General features: G+C 44.9%; 2 non-coding genes across 2 annotated transcripts; both read left to right on the forward strand.

Moving 5' to 3' along the window:
* Nucleotides 1–736: 736 nt before the first annotated feature.
* Nucleotides 737–809, forward strand: Trnak-cuu (transfer RNA lysine (anticodon CUU)). Its single transcript has one exon. It is a non-coding gene; the product is annotated as a tRNA-Lys (tRNA).
* A 338-nt stretch (nt 810–1,147) lies between these two features.
* Nucleotides 1,148–1,219, forward strand: Trnat-agu (transfer RNA threonine (anticodon AGU)). The gene has a single exon. It is a non-coding gene; the product is annotated as a tRNA-Thr (tRNA).
* Nucleotides 1,220–18,506: the final 17,287 nt, after the last annotated feature.

The raw sequence follows: 18,506 nt of genomic DNA on the forward strand, positions 1-18,506 counted from the left end.
GTACAGAGTACATCGTGCACTCGGCCTCGAACGTTTAATTGTATTTTGGTGTTCCTTTTCGTTTTGCAATGAAAGCACTTTACTTTTGGTTCCGCAGTGCGACACCCAGAAGAGGATCCTCATTTGTTTACTTTCATTTCGCATTATCTTTCATCAAAGCTGCACAAAGATTTAGTAAGAACCAGAAGTTTTCTGCAGCTTCTATTATTCCTATCAAGAGGACTTATAATACGGGAAATGGTTGTTTGGCATGTCCCTGCTCTATGGTGCCCCCACATTACCAGCGCGCATCTTCAAACGCATAGCATGCTCAAGGTTTTGAGAAGCAGGAATCCACAATCAACCATCTGGCAACAGAATTCACCATACCAATAAACGACATGGAAACTGGGAAAATTATTTGTACGCGAAGACCAACTTAGAGTATCTGCTGTGCTGGATTTCATAGTGTGCTGCGTAATCCTAAGACCAGACATGGATTTATTTTAACATTCTGTTTATATGTATCAAAACACTGGCGCACATGATGCCACTTTAAAAATTAATACAAAAATGAATAATACACAAATAGCCATAACATAAAATCACAAAACCATGCGAATGAGTGCGGGGTATGGCAGTGACATCGTGGCCAGGCCTCAGGATGCGACGCCTGCCCGCCTTGCCGCCGACTGCCTAGCGCTGAGATGCATAAAAAAAATAAACAATTAAAAAATTAAAAAAAATTTAAAAGGCAGCCCGGCTAGCTCAGTCGCTTGAGCATGATACTCTTAATCTCAGGGTCGTGGGTTCGAGCCCCACGCTGGGCGGAACGGAATTTTGTTCCTCTGCAGATGTAAATTACCGTTTTTCTGATTAACGTTATGTAATGGAAATAGCAACTTTAAACTTTGCCTACGTCTCTGTCAGTCGCAAGGAAACTGTATTTGAAAGTGAAGGTGATTTTGTAGTCATGTGTGAAAGACATGTTCTGAAATGCAAGTGTTGTTGTTTGGAGAGCACATCGGTTACGTGTCACATGTGTAGCCAAGCAGTAATGGGTCGCCAAAGCTGCAAATATTAGTCGGTGATATGAAGTGTTGTCAGCTGAAGACTGATGATCCAGACGACTGTAAGAACGAAGTACGCAAAAGAACAGCTAGGCCGCGCCTCTTTAGCTCAGTGCCAGAGTACTGGTCTAGTAAACCAGGGGTCGTGAGTTCGATCCTCACAGGAGGCCGACGAATTTTCGAAATCAGTTGCGCGTCGTGACCGTATAGCAAACAGTATCTGGGATGACGAACAATTAGCGACAGGCGTTATATAAGAATTACTTTCAGATGTGATTAAGGGGAATAGCGCAGATAAAGCATTTGCCATAGTGGTACAGCATAAGGTGGGACGAGGCAGTCTGAATTATATCTTATAGATGTATTTTTCACATATCTCAGAGCCTCTCGCGGCCGTCGTCGCCGCCGCTTCTGCAGAAGTAGCAAATGGCCATCGTAGCAAATGCGGCGAGAGACGCCCTGTCTTCGATTGCGAATGCACAAAGTGTGTGGTTTTGTTTCCCAGTCTATATTTGGTCGGTCTCGTAAGAGGTTGAATGTGACGAAACGGTGGGAAACAGCAAGGGGCAGCGTCTGTGTAGAACGAAAACACAATTCCTCTGGGGTGTGAGCGTTTCGAGATGAGTCGTATATAAGTTATACTTGGTCGTCAGTGACCGTGTGGCCTAATGGTCAGTCTGCTTTCCGCAGCGCTGCGGCGAGGACGTCTTGTTTACGTCCCGTCCGCGTGGTCGCGAGTGCTCGTAGTTGTTTACTACTGCGTTGTCGCCTGTTTGGAGTCCATCACTACCGACGCACCATGGCACATTCATACAGACAAACCACCATCAAGATCAGTTTTCAACCCGATCATGCACGACCGCGAGCTTTTGAAGTGGAACGTTTCTTACGTGACGACGTTAAAATTTTCCCGCGAGACATAATTGGTATCCATCTCTCTATCACGAGCAGTGTTGTCTACGTCAAGCTAGTAAATGACGAGGTGTGCAACAGAATCGTGAGCGCACATGCGAACGGTCTTAAATTCAAACATTCTGATGGCCATATTGGGGCGGTCTCTATCGATCACGCGGGGCTTGGCCTACGTACGATACGCGTCTTCGAACTCCCTTTTGAAGTACCACCGGACGTAGTCGGCGCGGCTTTCCAGCCCTACGGCGGAGTGATCAGCCATATGGCAGAAGAATGGACCACCTTTACAACGTACCCCGTTAAGAACGCGGTACGACAGATTAAAATTGAATTGACCAAACATGTTCCGTCCTATCTTGTCATCGGCGGATGTAGGGCGATCATTATGTATGACGGTCAGCCACGCACTTGCTCTGGTTGTGGCCAAGTAGGGCACGTCCGTTCGGATTGTCCCCGACGACGGCTTACTCAAATCCCGACAGGTGAATCTATGACTCCTTCTACGGTGACGACCCTTCCTCTCAATTACGCCGAAGTTACACGGGCAGCAACCTTTACCGATACTGACGACATTAGTCCGATAGCCGCCCCCGACGGCGAGAACATAATGGCTTCTACAGTACAGGATCCGGTCTCTACAACGGCACCCCCACCTGAAGATAATCGCCGACCGACCTTGCAAGAAGGCGTGGATGCCAGGATGGACATTGACCCACGGGTTGTGCCGACAGCGGCTTTTCTTCCAGACACCGGAGCAGCTGAAGAAATCCACCCACATTCAGATGCTGAAGCACACGACCGTAAACAGCGTTCCCCGCGAAAACACAAGAGACGGCGGCGTGCTCCATCGGAGGAGTGTTTGCAGCGATCGTCTGACATGGACAGTGGAAATTCCGACGACGGTACCGGCGGTACAGAGGCCGCTGTAACTTCAAACTCAACAGATCGCCGTGGTGACGGCTTCAGCCCCTCCGACCCCAGGAACAGCAGGATAACAAGCAGGCAGCCGCTGCCGATTCCCAGCCAGAAGAGCCGATGGAGTCAGCGCCGAGTGCAGCAGCAGCCACTAACAGCCACCAACAGCCGATGGTATTTCATGGCGACTGGGCAGACGACTGTGAGGCACACTCCTTGCCCATCGTGTCGGACGACACGGGGGGAAATTTATCCCACCAGTGCTGACCCTTTCCCGCCATCAGTTAGAGTGACGAGACAGCCTTACAGGGGTACTGATGGCCAACACGGATGCTGTGGATAGACCTCAAACTTATCACATTGCAACTATAAACATCAACACTATACGGACGCGCGGTAAGTTATCCTTGCTTCAGGATATGTTGAACTCTGCTTCCATCGACATAGCCCTCCTCCAGGAAGTGTACGTCAACGACTTTCCAGGCATGTACGGTTACGATGCTTGCGTCTCTCCAGCTTCCCCAACATGCAGCGGTGTCGCTGTACTTCTTCGGGAAGGGATAGTGGCGGACGATATGATGTTTCTGCCTGGGGCAAGAGGAATGGCACTCACAGTACTGGGTGTCCGCCTTATCAATATCTACGCACCTTCCGGGACGGACAAACGTCGCGAACGTTCACGATTCTTTGCGGAAGACGTCGCCCCGCTCTTCCAAGGCCCCCACGACCGTCTGTTGTTTGGAGGTGACTACAATTGCGTACTGGCGCCCAGAGACCAACTACCACGTCATAATCCGTGCCCGGAACTCGAGACGCTAATTCGAGACCTGCAGATGGTGGACACTTGGGAACATCTTCACGGCCACCGACCGGGATTCACGCACTTCACGAGTCACTCTTCCAGTCGTATCGACAGGATTTATGTCTTACGCTCTCTCGCCGCTGGAACACAGGATGTGGAACTGTGGCCTGCAGCATTCTCGGACCACTCAGTTTACATTCGTGCAGTCACCCTGCGGCGGCGACAAATGTGGAGAAGCCGCAGCCCGTGGAAATTAAAAATCGCTCACCTGTCGTACCCGGATTGCCGCCAAGCCGTTGAGAATACGTGGCATTCGTGTGAAAATCGCCTCCGTGCGTATCCCACAACGATCCGCTGGAGGTTGGACTGCGCCAAACCGGCACTGAGGCGAACGTTGATAATCTACGGTCGCGACCATGCTACTTGGCGAAGACATACACTCGACTTTTACTTCTGGGTCTTGCGCACCTGCGATGCTATGGCGCCGTCTCCGGAACGACAAACGGCGGTCCACCGTGCCAAGGCTCAGATCCTCGCTCATATGCGACGCCACCTAGGGGGGGTAGTCATCCGCTCGAGGACGCAGGATCGGATACCTAGCGAACGCCCGTCAATGTTCCACGTCCTTCGTGAACGTAAACGACGCCAACGAGCGCTGATACGCTTCATCGATACGGAGGACGGTCATCGCCTCACCACGCAACAAGACATAAACACAGCGTTCTACAATCATTATGCCCAGCTCTATTCCGCTCAGACCCGTGATCCGACAGCACTGGAGGACGTCTCTCAGACGATTTACGGCACCGTCACCCCGGTAATAAAAGCGGCCTTGATGGAAGAAATTACAGAAGAAGAAGTGATCAACGCCATTAGAAAAGGAGCTGTCAACAAGTCTCCGGGTCCTGATGGCCTCCCCTTGGAATTTTACCGGACTTTTCAATATTTATTAGCCTCCCGATGGACGGACATCTGTCGCGAACTACTATCCCCGGACGTGCCGCTCCCTGCGGCCCTTGTGGAAGGGATGATTATTCCTATTCACAAACCGTCTGGTGGCTGACGACTGCAGGACTACCGCCCGTTGACGCTATTGAACTGCGACTTTAAGATCTTTTCTCGACTGTTGGCGGCGCGGATACGCCAGACCCTACGCAATGTTATCTCACCCGATCAGACGTCATTGGGAGGCGACAATAATATTGAAACAGCACTCAGCGAATATCGTGACTTGATCTCACTGGCGAGGGCATGTCGTCTGAAGGGTGCACTGGCGGCCATCGATTTTAGTCAAGCTTTCGACCGAGTGGACCACAACAATTTGGAAGCGGTCCTCCAACATATGCGGTACCCACAGCCATTCGTCACTGTCGTCATGCGACTACTCCGTGGCGCGACGTCCAAGGTGATCGTCAACGGCCGACCTTCGCAGCCCCTCACAATTTCTCGATCGATACACCAAGGCTGCCCTCTGTCCACTTTACTTTACGCTGTGGCCATGGAACCTCTCCTCTGCGGCCTGCGGCAACGACTAACGGGTATGACGTTACGAGGCCACACTCTCCGATGTAAAGCGTACACTGACTACCTGCTGATTGTCATCCGCAACGGTGACGACACCGCTAGCGCACTAACTTGGATAGCGAAATATGGCATGGCCACTGGTAGTCGTATCAACGTCGCAAAATCGGTGGCGATGAACATCGGGGTCGGATTGTCTGAGAACAGTGTCACCCCCTTACAGCTCAGTGATAGTTTGAAATGTCTAGGCATTGATTTTACAGACGATATACGACGGACTGCTGCTCACAACTTTCGACGGCTTTTACGAAATGTTCGGACTGCAATTGCCAACAACCACCTACGAGACCTGGATATCGTCCAACGGTCTCAGTATGTCAACACACATTTAGCGTCACACATTCCGCACTACACCCAGATATTACCTATACCGGTGATGTTAGCTCGCCGTATACTTGCGGCTTTTGGGTCCTTCGTGAGTTCTAGAATGCTTTTCAAGATCAAATGTGAGACTCTCACCCTTCCCCCGGATCGGGGAGGGCTTGGCCTTTATCACGTTTATGACAGAGCGGTTGCCCTATTTGTGAGCACATTAGTCAAACTATGGCACCGCCGTCCGGACAGTCTGACCAGTTTGTCAATAGAAGAACTAGCACCGCCCTCCCTGTTGCCGCCTGTGCCGATACACCACGTCCCCTCTTCGCTCTTATACATCGGTGTCTTTTACCTCGAACTCAGTTACTTTCGACTTGCCTTACCAGCGACTCAACTGGCGTCGGCAAAGACGGTTTGTAGGGTCCTGCAACGTGGACGACCCGACAACGTAGTGGAGAGGAAGCACCCGAACGTCAACTGGAGGGTAGTGTGGAGGACAATTCACCACGTAACACTAGACACTGACGTCACGGCGATGTGGTATATCACTGTCAACGGTAAGCAGGTGACCAGATCAAGGCTACATGCGATCCACATGGTAGACTCACCCACGTGCACGAGCTGTGGCGTTCAAGACAACGATGAACACCGTCTTAGCTGTGGCGAGTCCACAGCAGTGTGGCACTTAGTGAGGCAAATGTCAGCATACTTCCTTCCGGTAACGCCAAATCATATCGCCCCTAAGACTACCTTATACCCGGATGAAACGTATTACCCACGGACTAAAACTAATGCAATGACGTGGTTTCGTGGACATGCAGTGCATTATTTGTTTCAAGACGGCACTAAGGACACTTTAGACCTTTGGAACTATTTGCAGGAACGACATTGCAAGATCCTCCGTAACCCAAAGTAGAGACAATATTTTTCCAATTTTTTGTGGAGTGCGTTCCACGACCCTCCACGTAGCTGGAACGTCACGGATAAGAGAAGCTAAAATTACAATACGATAATAGAACACTACACGGTACAACGTGGGATCTACTTTCATCATTACGAGAAGTCATACGTGGATGATACAGCAGATGGAGAGTTTCGTTGTGAACCCTCACAGTCTGTAGCAGTATTTGTCCCGTTTCCTCTTTTTGTCCCCGGTGCGAAAAGGTCTTCGCAGTTTTAGTTATCCCATCCGGTGCAAGATGTAGCACTGGTTAATGGTGGTATGGATTCCACCCTTCAGTTTTGTTTCATGGTTTCCTTAGCCCCGCACTTTGCTCTCTTTATTTATGCCTTTTTCTACAACTATTAGCATGGTTTTAGTTACGTGCGTCCCCAACTCGACGCAAGGAGTGCACTTACTAGTTTTCTGTTCCTCACTGTTAAAAAAAAAAAATAAAAATAAATAAATGAATAAATAAAAAAAATCACAATAATACACCAACTGTATCCTTTGTACCACATCACATCCCCAGGATGGGAGGGGGCAGGCATCGTGGACAGGCCTTGGGCCGCGACCCCTGCCCACCTTGCCTCCGCCAGCCCCCTCCCTGCTCCATCAAATAAATAAATAAATATAAATAAAAATAAAAATAAATAAAAAAATAAAATGGATAAGGCGTCGGACTTGAAGGTTCGAATCCTGTCACGGTCGTGTTTTTCCAGTTCTGAAAAAGAAACATACCGTTTTAGTGTAGCAATTGAGCAGTACGAAACCGTCTGAATGTTGCTGTTGACCATTTCCTGCTTGGAGATGCTCTTGAGCTTGAAACACACACAACAAGACCGGTGTTAACTAGCGAAATGGTCTCGACAGCACGGTAGCTCAGCGTGTCCGGACACAGTGTTAGCTGCCCTCTGCAATAAAAAAAAAAAAAAAAAAAAAAAACTGAGTTAATGGATCAACGACGAACTGAAATGGACGTCTTACGACGTGCACAACGAGCAGATGAAACGAACAATACGATATTTTTGCCTGCACGGTAACTCAGCGTGTTCGGTCAGAGGGTTACGTACCCCCTGTCATAAAAAAAACTGAGTTAATCAGTCATCAATGAACTTCATCGGATGTCTTACAACGTCAGCCCCGAGCAGATACAACGGAGAAAAGCACACAAAATGAGAGCTAAAAAAAAAAAAATCTGGATAAGGCGTCGAACTTCGGATGCGAAGATTGAAGGTTCGAATCCTGTCACGGTCGTGTTTTTCCAGTTCTGGAAAAGAAACATACCATTTTAGTGTAGCAACTGAGCAGTACGAAACCGTCTGAATATTGCTGTTGACCATTTCCTGCTTGGAGATGCTCTTGAGCTCGAAACACACACAACAAGACCGGTGTTAACTGGCGAAATGGTCGGCAGCGTGCCGTCGCCGCGTGTTTTGACTGGCACTTGCACATCTAAGACAACGTAGGAGAATAACTCGTTCAGCTTATGAGTCACATCAAGTATATGTGTTAATTTTGACGCCACTATCTCTGCAGGTTTCCATGCAATTCCTTTACCTCTCAGAAATGATTACGAAATAAAAGTGAAGTACGTGACGAGTGTGACGTTAGGAAAACATGGGCAGCATGGAGAGATTCTGTATGGGACCAATCAATGCAAACGAGTACTGTGTGACGTGCTACCCGGCACGTATTCACCGAGGCTGAGAGAGTGTGGGTTTGGTAATATATTCATATACATACGGCCTGGGAAATCAATAAAAAAAATTCAATGTTACTTTACAATCAATGTGAGTGGCGGCAATCGCAAGAGGCCTAGAACTATCTGCCCCTGAAATCCTTGCCGCCACCTGCCTGGCCCGCTCGATATATGTAGAAAGAGAGTGTTGGTTTGGTGATATGTTCATATACATATGGTCTGGGAAATCAATAAAAAAAATGCAATGTTCCATTTCAATCGTTGTGAGTGGTGGTGAGTATGAGGGGGGCACTGGATCCAGGCCTAGCACTATCTGCCCCTTAACTCCGTGCCGACATCTGCCTTGCCCGCACGATATATGTAAAACGAGAATGTTGGTTTGGTGATATGTTCATATACATATGGTCTGGGAAATCAATAAGGAAAATTCAATCTTCCTTTACAATCGATGTGAGTGGTGACACATATGAGGGCAGCACTGGAACCAGACCTAGAACTATCTGTCCCGGAAATCCTTGCCGCCATCTGCCTGGCCCGCTCAAAACATGTATAAAGAAAATGTTGGTTTGGTGATATGTTCATATACATATGGTCTGGGAAATCAATAAGGAAAATTAAATGTTTCTTTACAATCAATGTGAGTGGTGACCGGTATGAGGGCAGCTCTGGAACCAGGCCTAGAACTATCTGCCCCTGAAATACTTGCCGCCATTTCCCTGGGCCCTTCGATATATGTAAAAATAGAATGTTGGTTTCGTTATATGTTCATATACATGTGGTTTGGGAAATCAATAAACAAAATTCAATGTTCCACTACAATCAATGTGAGTGGTGACGGGTATGAGGGCAGAACTCGAACCAGGCCTAGCACTATCTGCCCTTAACTCCGTGCCGCCATCTGCCTGGCCCGCTCGATATATGTATAAATAAAATGTTGGTTTGGTGATACGTTCATATATATATATATGGCCTGAGAAATCAATGTAAAAACTTGCATGTTCCTTTACAATCAATGGGAGTGGTGTTGGGTATTAGGGAGGCACTCAGACCAGGCCTAGAACTATCTACCCCTGAACTCCTTGCCGCCATCTGCCTGGACTGCTCGATAAATGTAAAAAGAGAATTTTGATTTGCTGACATGTTCTTATTCATATAGTGTGGGAAATTACTAAAGAAAATTCAATGTTCCTTTACAATCAATGTGCGTGATGGCAGGTATGAGGGCAGCACTGGAACCAGGCCTAGAACTATCTACCCCTGAACTCCTTGCCGCCATCTGCCTGGGCCGCTCGATATATGTATAAAGATAATGTTGGTTTGGTGATATGTTCATATACATATGGTCTGGGAAATCAAAAAAAGAATGTTCAATGTTCCTTTACAATCAACGTGAGTGGTGATGAGTATGAGGGCGGCACTGGAACCAGGTCTAGCACTATCTGCCCCTTAACTCCGTGCCGCATTCTGCCTGGCCCGCTTGATATATGAATAAAGAAAATGTTGGTTTGGCGATATGTTCATATACATATGGTCTGGGAAATCAATAAAGAAAATTCAATGTTGCTTTTCAATCAATATGAGTGGTGACAGGTATGAGGGCGGCACAGGAACAAGGCCTAGGTCTATCTGCCCCTAAATCCTGCTGCCATCTTAATGGCCCGCTCGATATATGTATAAAGAGAGTGTTCAGTTGGTGATATGTTCATATACATATGGTCTGTGAAATCAATAAAGAAAATTCAATGTTCCCTTACAAACAATTTGAGTGGTGACAGGTATGAGGGCAACACTGGAACCAGGCCTAGAACTATCTGCCCCAGAAATACTTGCTGCCACCTGCCTGGCCCGCTCAAAACATGTATAAAGAAAATGTTGGTTTGGTGATATGTTCATATACATATGGTCTGGGAAATCAAAAAAAGAAAGTTCAATGTTCCTTTACAATCAACATGAGTGGTGATGAGTATGAGGGCGGCACTGGAACCAGGTCTAGCACTATCTGCCCCTTAACTCCGTGCCACATTCTGCCTGGCCCGCTTGATATATGAATAAAGAAAATGTTGGTTTGACGATATGTTCATATACATATGGTCTGGGAAATCAATAAAGAAAATTCAATGTTGCTTTTCAATCAATATGAGTGGTGACAGGTATGAGGGCAACACTGGAACCAATCCTAGAACTATCTGCCCCAGAAATCCTTGCTGCCACCTGCCTGGCCCGCTCAATATATGTATAAATAAAATGTTGGTTTGGTGATATGATCATATATATATGGCCTGGGTAATCAATATAAAAAATTCAATGTTCCTTTACAATCAATGGGAGTGGTGTTGTGTATTAGGGAGGCACTCAGACCAGGCCTAGAATTATCTGCTCCTGAACTCCGTGCCGCCATCTGCCTGGACTGCTCGATAAATGTAAAAAGAGAATTTTGTTTCCTGACATGCTCATATACATATGGTGTGGGAAATTAATAAAGAAAATTTAATGTTCCTATACAATCAATTTGAGTGAAGACATATACGAGGGCGGCACTCGGACTAGGCCTAGAACTATCTGCAACTGAAATCCTTGCCGCCATCTGCACGGCCCACTCGATATACGTATAAGGAAAATATTGGTTTGGTGATATGTTCATATACAAATGGTGAGGGAAATCAATAAAGAAAATTCAATGTTCCTTTACAATCAATGTGAGTGGTGTTAGGTATCAGAGCAGCACTCTAACCAGGCCTAGAACTATCTGCCCCTGAAATCCTTGCCGCTATCTGAATGGCCCCCTCGATATACGTAAAAAGAGAGTGTTGGTGTGGTGATATGTTCATATACATATGGTCTGGGAAATCAATAAGGAAAATTCAATCTTCCTTTACAATCGATGTTAGTGGTGACACATATGAGGGCAGCACTGGAACCAGGCCTAGAACTATCTGTCCCGGAAATCCTTGCCCCCATCTGCCTGGCCCGCTCAAAACATGTATAAAGAAAATGTTGGTTTAGTGATATGTTCATATACATATGGTCTGGAAAACCATAAAGGAAATTCATTGTTCCTTTACAATCAATGTGAGTGGTGAAGTGTGTGAGGACAGCACTTGATCAGGCCTAGAACTAGCTGCCCCTGAAATCCTTGATGCCATCTGCATGGCCCGCTCGATATATGTATAAGGAAGATCTTGGTTTAGTGATATGTTCATTTACATATGGTCAGGGAAATCAATAAAGAAAATTCAATGTTCCTTTACAATCAATGTGAGTGGTAACAGGTATGAGTGCAGCACTGGAATAAGTCCTCGAACTATCTGCCCCTTAACTCCGTGCTGCTATCTGATCGGCCCACTTGATATATGAATAAAGAAAATGTTGGTTTGGAGATATGTTCATATACATATGGTCTGGGAAATCAATAAAGAAAATTCAATGTTGCTTTTCAATCAATATGAGTGGTGACAGGTATCAGGGTGGCACTGCAACAAGGCCTAGGTCTATCTGCCCCCTGACTCCGTGCCGCCATCTGCCTGGCCCACTCGATATATGTATAAAGTAAATGTTGGTTTGGTGATATGTTCATATACATATGGTCTGGGAAATCAATAAAGAATATTCAATGACCCTTTACAATCAATGTGAGTGGTGACACGTATGAGAGCAGCAGTGGAAACAGGCCTAGAATTATCTGCCCCTGAAATCCTTGCTGCCATCTGCCTGGCCCACTCGATATATGTAAAACGAGAATGTTTTTTTGGTAATATGTTCATATACATATGGTCTGGGAAATCAAGAATGAAAATTCAATCTTCCTTTACAATCAATGTGAGTGGTGACGGGTATGAGGGCGACACTGGAAATAGGCCTAGCAATATCTGCCCCTTAACTCCGTGCCGCCATCTGCCTGTCCCGCTCAATATATGTATAAAGAGAGTGTTCGGTTGGTGATATGTTCATGTACATATGGTCTGTGAAATCAATAAAGAAAATTCAAAGTTCCTTTACAATCAATGTGCGTGATGCCAGGTATGAGGGCAGCACTGGAACCAGGCCTAGAACTATCTACCCCTGAACTCCTTGCCGCCATCTGCCTGGGCCGCTCGATATATGTATAAAGATAATGTTGGTTTGGTGATATGTTCATATACATATGGTCTGGGAAATCAAAAAAAGAATGTTCAATGTTCCTTTACAATCAACGTGAGTGGTGATGAGTATAAGGGCGGAACTGGAACCAGGTCTAGCACTATCTGCCCCTTAACTCAGTGACACCATCTGCCTGGCCCGCTCAGAACATGTATAAAAAAATGTTGGTTTGGTGATATGTTCATGTTCATATGGTCTGGGAAATCAATAAGCAAAATTAAATGTTCCTTTACAATCAATGTATGTGTAACAGGTATGAGTGCTGCACTGGAACCAGGCCTCGAACTATCTGCCCCTTAACTCCGTGCCGCATTCTGCCTGGCCCGCTTGATATATGAATAAAAAAATGTTGGTTTGGCGATATGTTCATATACATATGGTCTGGGAAATCAATAAAGAAAATTCAATGTTGCTTTTCAATCAATATGAGTGGTGACAGGTATGAGGGCGGCACTGGAACAAGGCCTAGGTCTATCTGCCCCTGAAATCCTGCCGCCATCTTAATAGCCCACTCGATATATGTATAAAGAGGGTGTTCAGTTGGTGATATGTTCATATACATATGGTCTGTGAAATCAATAAAGAAAATTCAATGTTCCCTTACAAACAGTATGAGTGGTGACAGGTATGAGGGCAACACTGGAACCAGGCCTAGAACTATCTGCCCCAGAAATACTTGCTGCCACCTGCCTGGCCCGCTCAATATATGTATAAATAAAATGTTGGTTTGGTGATATGATCATATATATATGGCCTGGGTAATCAATATAAAAAATTCAATATTCCTTTCCAATCTATAGGAGTGGTGATGGGTATTAGGGAGGCACTCAGACACGGCCTAGAATTATCTGCTCCAGAACTCCTTGCCGCCATCTGCCTGGACTGCTCGATAAATGTAAAAAGAGAATGTTGGTTTGCTGGTATGTTCATGTACATATGCTGTGGGGAATTAATAAAGAAAACTCAATGTTCCTTTGCAATCAATCTGAGTGAAGACGAATACGAGAGTAGCACTCTGACCAGGCCTAGAACTATCTGCCCCAGAACTCCTCGCCGCCATCTGCCTGGCCTCCTCGATATATGTATAAAGAGAATGTTGGGTTGGTGATATGTTCATATACATAGGGTCAATAAAGAAAATTTAATGTTCCTTTACAATCAATGTGAGTGGTGACAGGTATGAGAGCGACACTTGGACCAGGCCTAGAACTACCCGCCTCTTAATTCCTTGCCGCCATCGGTCTGGCCCGCTCGATACATGTAAAAAGTGAATGTTGGTTTGATGATATGTTCATATACATATGGTCTGGGAAATCAATAAAGTAAATTCAATGTTCCTTTACAAACAACGTGAGTGGTGACGGGTATGAGAGCAGCACTCGGACCAGGCCTAGAAATCTCGGTCTCTGATCTTCTTGCCGCTATCTACCTGGCCTGCTCGATATATGTAAAAAGAGAATGGTGGTTTGGTTTTATGTTCATATACATATGGTCTGGGAAATCAAAAAAAAATGAAGTGTTCCTTTACAATCAATGTGATTGGTGACGGGTATGAGGGAGGCACTCGGAAAACACATAGAACTATCTGACCGTGAACACCTTGCCGCTATCTGCATAGCCCGTTCACCTTATGTATAAGGAAAATGTTAGTTTGGTGATAGGTTCATATACTTATGGTCTGGGAAATCAATACAAAAAATGAAGGGTTCTTTTCAATCAATGTGGGTGGTGACGGTTTAAGAGGGCTTCACTCGGACCAGGCCTAGAACTATCTGCCCCTGAACTCCTTACTGCCATCTGCGTGGCCTGCTCAATATATGTATAAAGAAATTGTTTGTTTGGTGATATGTTCATATACATAATGTCTGGAAAATCAATAAAGAAAATTCAATGTTCCTTTACAAATAATGTGAGTGGTGATGGGTATGAGGGCACCACTAGGACCAGAACTAGAACTTTCTGCCCCTGAACTCCTTACTGCCTTCTGCCTGGCACGCTCGATATATGTATAAAGAAAATGTTGGTTTGGTGTCATATTCATATACCTTTTGTCTGGGAAATCAATAAAGAAAATTCAATGTTTTTTTACAAATAATGTGAGTGGCGACGGGTATGAGGGCACCACCAGGATCAGGCCTAGAATTATCTGCCCCTGAACTCCTTACTGCCATCTGCCTGGCCCACTCGATATATGTATAAAGAAAATGTTGGTTTGGTGATATGTTCATATACATATGGTCTATGAAATCAATAAAGAAAATTCAATGTTCCTTTAAAATCAATGTGAGTGGTGACGGGTATGAGGGCGGCACTGTGATCAGGCCTAGAACAATCTGCACCAGAACTACTTACCACCATCTGCCTGGCCCTCTCGATAAATGTATACAGAAAATGTTGATTTGGTGATATGTTCATATACATATGGTCAATGAAATCAATAAAGACAATTCAATGTTCCCTTACAATCAATGTGACTGGTGACGGTTATGAGGGCACCACTAGGTTCAGGCCTAGAAGTATCTGCCGGTGAACTCCTTACTGCCATATGACTGACCCGCTCGATATATGTATAAAGAAAATCTTTGTTTGGTGATATGTTCAGATACATTTGGTCAGGGAAATCAAAAAAGAAAATTCAATGTTCCTTTACAATCAATGTGTGTGGTGACAGTAAAGATGGTGGCACTCGAACCGGGCCCAAAACTATTTGCACCTGAACTCCTTGCCGCCATCTTCCTGGCCCGCTCGATATATGTATAAAGAGAATATTGTTTTGGTGATATATAAATATATATATGGTCTATGTAATCAATATAGAAAATTCAATGGTCCTTTACTATCAATGTAGTGGTGACGGGTGTGACGCGGCACTGATTCTAGGCCTTGAACTATTTGCACCTGAACTCCTTAGTGCCATCTGCCTGGCCCTCTCAATAGATGTGTAAAGATAATATTTGTTTGGTGATATGTTCACATACATATATTCTGGGAAATTAATAAGAGGAAATTCAATGTTCCTTTACAGTCAATGTGAGTGGTGACAGGTATGAGGGCGGCACTGGGACCAGGCGTAGAACTATCTGCCACTGAACTCCTTACTGCCATCTGCTGGCCCGCTCTATATATGTATAAAGAAAAAGTTGGTTTGGTGATATGTTCATATACATATGGTCTGGGAAACCAAAAAAGAAATTTCAACGTTCCTTTACAATCAATGTGTGTGGTGACGGTATTGATGGTGGCTCTCGGACATGTCCCAGAACTATCTGCACCTGAACCCCTTGCCGCAATCTGTCTGGCCCACTCGATATATGTATAAAGAGAATGTTGGTTTGGTGATATGTTCACATACATGTAATCTGGGAAACCGATAAAGAAAATTCAATGTTCCTTTACAATCAATGCTAGTTTTAACGGGTATGAGGGCGCCACTAGGGACGGGCCTAAAACTATCTGCCCCTGAAATCTTTACTGCAATCTGTCTTGCCCGCTCAATATATGTATAAACAAAATGTTGGTATAGTGATATGTTCATATACATATGGTCTATGAAATCAAAAACAAAATTCAATGTTCCTTTACAATCAATGTGAGTGGTGAGGTGTATTAGGGCACCACTAGGACCAGGCCTAGAACTATCTGCCCCTGAACTCCTTACTGCCTTCTGCCTGGCCTGCTCGATATATGTATAAAGAAAATGTTTGTTTGGTGACATGTTCATATACACATAGTCTCGAAAATCAATAAAGAAAATTCATTGTAACTCTAGAATCAATGCGAGTGGTTACGGGTATGAGGGTGGCACTGGGACCAGGCCTAGAACTATCTGCCCCTGAACTCCTTACTGCCTTCTGCCTGTCCTGCTCGATATATGTATAAAGAGAATATTGATTTTGTGATATGTTCATATACTTATGGTCTATAAAATCAATAAAAAAATTCCATGTTCCTTCAAAATCAATGTGACTGGTGACGGGTATGAGGGCACTACTAGGACCAGGCCTAGAACTATCTGCCCCTGAAATCCTTACAGCCATCTGTGTGGCCCGCTCAATATATGTATAAAAATAATGTTGGTTTGTTGATATGTTCTTATACATATGGTCTATGAAATCAATAAAGAAAATTCAGTGTTCCTTTACAATCAATGTGAGTGGTGAGGGGGATGAGGGCGGCACTGGGCCAGGCCTAGAACTATCTGCCCCTGTACTCCTTACTGCCATCTGCCTCGCCCTTCGATATATGTATAAAGGGAATATTGGTTTGGTGATATACTCATATACATATAGTCTGGGAAATCAATAAAGAAAATTCAATGTTCCTTTACAATCAACGTCAGTGGTGACGGGTATGACTGCGGCACTGGGACGAGGCATAGAACTATCTGCACCTGTACTGCATACTGCCATCTGCCTGGGCCGCTCGATATATGTATAAAGAGAATATTGGTTTAGTGATATGTTCTTATACATATGGTTAATGAAATCAGTAAAGAAAATTCAATGTTCCTTTACAATCATTGTGAGTGGTGACGGGTATGAGGGTGGCACTGCGACCTGGCCTAGAACAATCTGCCCCTGAACTCCTTACTGCCATCTGCCTGGCCCACTCGATACATGTATAAAGAAAATGTTGGATTGGTGATATGTTGATGTACATATGGTCTATAAAATCAATAAAAAAAATTCAATGTTCCTTCACAATCGATGTGAGTGGTGAGGGGTGTGGGGGCGGCACTGCGACCAGGCCTAGTAACTCCTGCTCATGAACTACTTACTGCCATCTGATGGCCCTCTCGATATATGTATAACGAAAATATTGGTTTTGTGATATGTTCATATACATATAATCTGGGAAATCAATAAAAAAATTCAATGTTCCTTTACAATCAAAGTGAATGGTGACGGGTAAGAGGGCGGCACTGGGACCAGGAATAGAACTATCTGCCCCTGAACTCCTTATGGCTATCTGCCGGGCCCGCTATCTCCCTCTGAACTTCTTACTGCCAACTGCCTATCCCGCTCGATATATGTATAAAGAAAATGATGGTTTGGTGATATATTCATATTCATATCATTTGGGAAATCAATAAAGAATAATTAATGTTCCTTTACAATCAATGTGAGTGGTGACAGGTATGAGGGTGGCACTGAGACCAAGCCTAGAACTATCTGTCCCTGAACTCCTTACTGCCATCTGCCTGTCCCACTCGATGAATGTATAAAGAAAATTTTCGTTTTGTGATATATTCATATACATGTGGTCTATGAAATCAATAAAGAAAATTCAATGTTCCTTTACAAACAATACGAGTTGTGATATGTATGCGGGTGGCAGTGGGACCAGGCCTAGAACTATCTGCCCCTGAACTCCTAACTGCCATCTGCATGGCCTGTTCGATATATGTATAAAGAAAATGTTGGTTTGGTGATATGTTCATATGCATTTGGCCTGGGAAATCACAAAAGAAAATTCAAAGTTCCTTTACAATCAATGTGAGTGGTGACGCGTATGAGGGTAGAACTGGGACCAGGCCAAGTTAGATCTGCCCTTGAACTCCTAATGCCATGTGCATGGCCTGTTCGATATATGTATAAAGAAAATGTTGCTTTGGTGTCATATTCATATACATATAGACTGGGAAATCAATAAAGAAAATTCAATGTACCTTCACATTCAATGTGAGTGGTAATGGGTATGAGGGCGCCACTAGGGACAGGCCTAGAACTATCTGCCCCTGAAATCATTACTGCAATCTCTCTTGACCACTCGACATATGTATAAAGAAAATGTTGGTTTGGTGACATGTTCATATACATATAGTCTACGAAATCAATAAAGAAAATTCAATGTTCCTTTACAATCAATGTGAGTGGTGACGGGTATGAGGGCGGAACTGGGACCAGGCCTAGAAAAATCTTCCCCTGAACTACTTACTGCCTTCTGCCTCGCACACTTGATATATGTATAAAGAAAATGTTAGTTTGGTGACATATTCATATACATATAGTCTGGGAAATCAGTAAAGAAAATTCAATGTACATTCACATTCAATATGAATGGTGACGCGTATGAGGGCGGCACTGGATCCAGGCCTAGAAATATCTGCCCCTGAACTCCCTACTGCAATCTGCCTGGTCTGCTCGATATATG

The sequence above is a fragment of the Schistocerca gregaria genome, chromosome 8 (assembly GCF_023897955.1).
Source record: "Schistocerca gregaria isolate iqSchGreg1 chromosome 8, iqSchGreg1.2, whole genome shotgun sequence".
Lineage (NCBI taxonomy): Eukaryota > Metazoa > Arthropoda > Insecta > Orthoptera > Acrididae > Schistocerca > Schistocerca gregaria.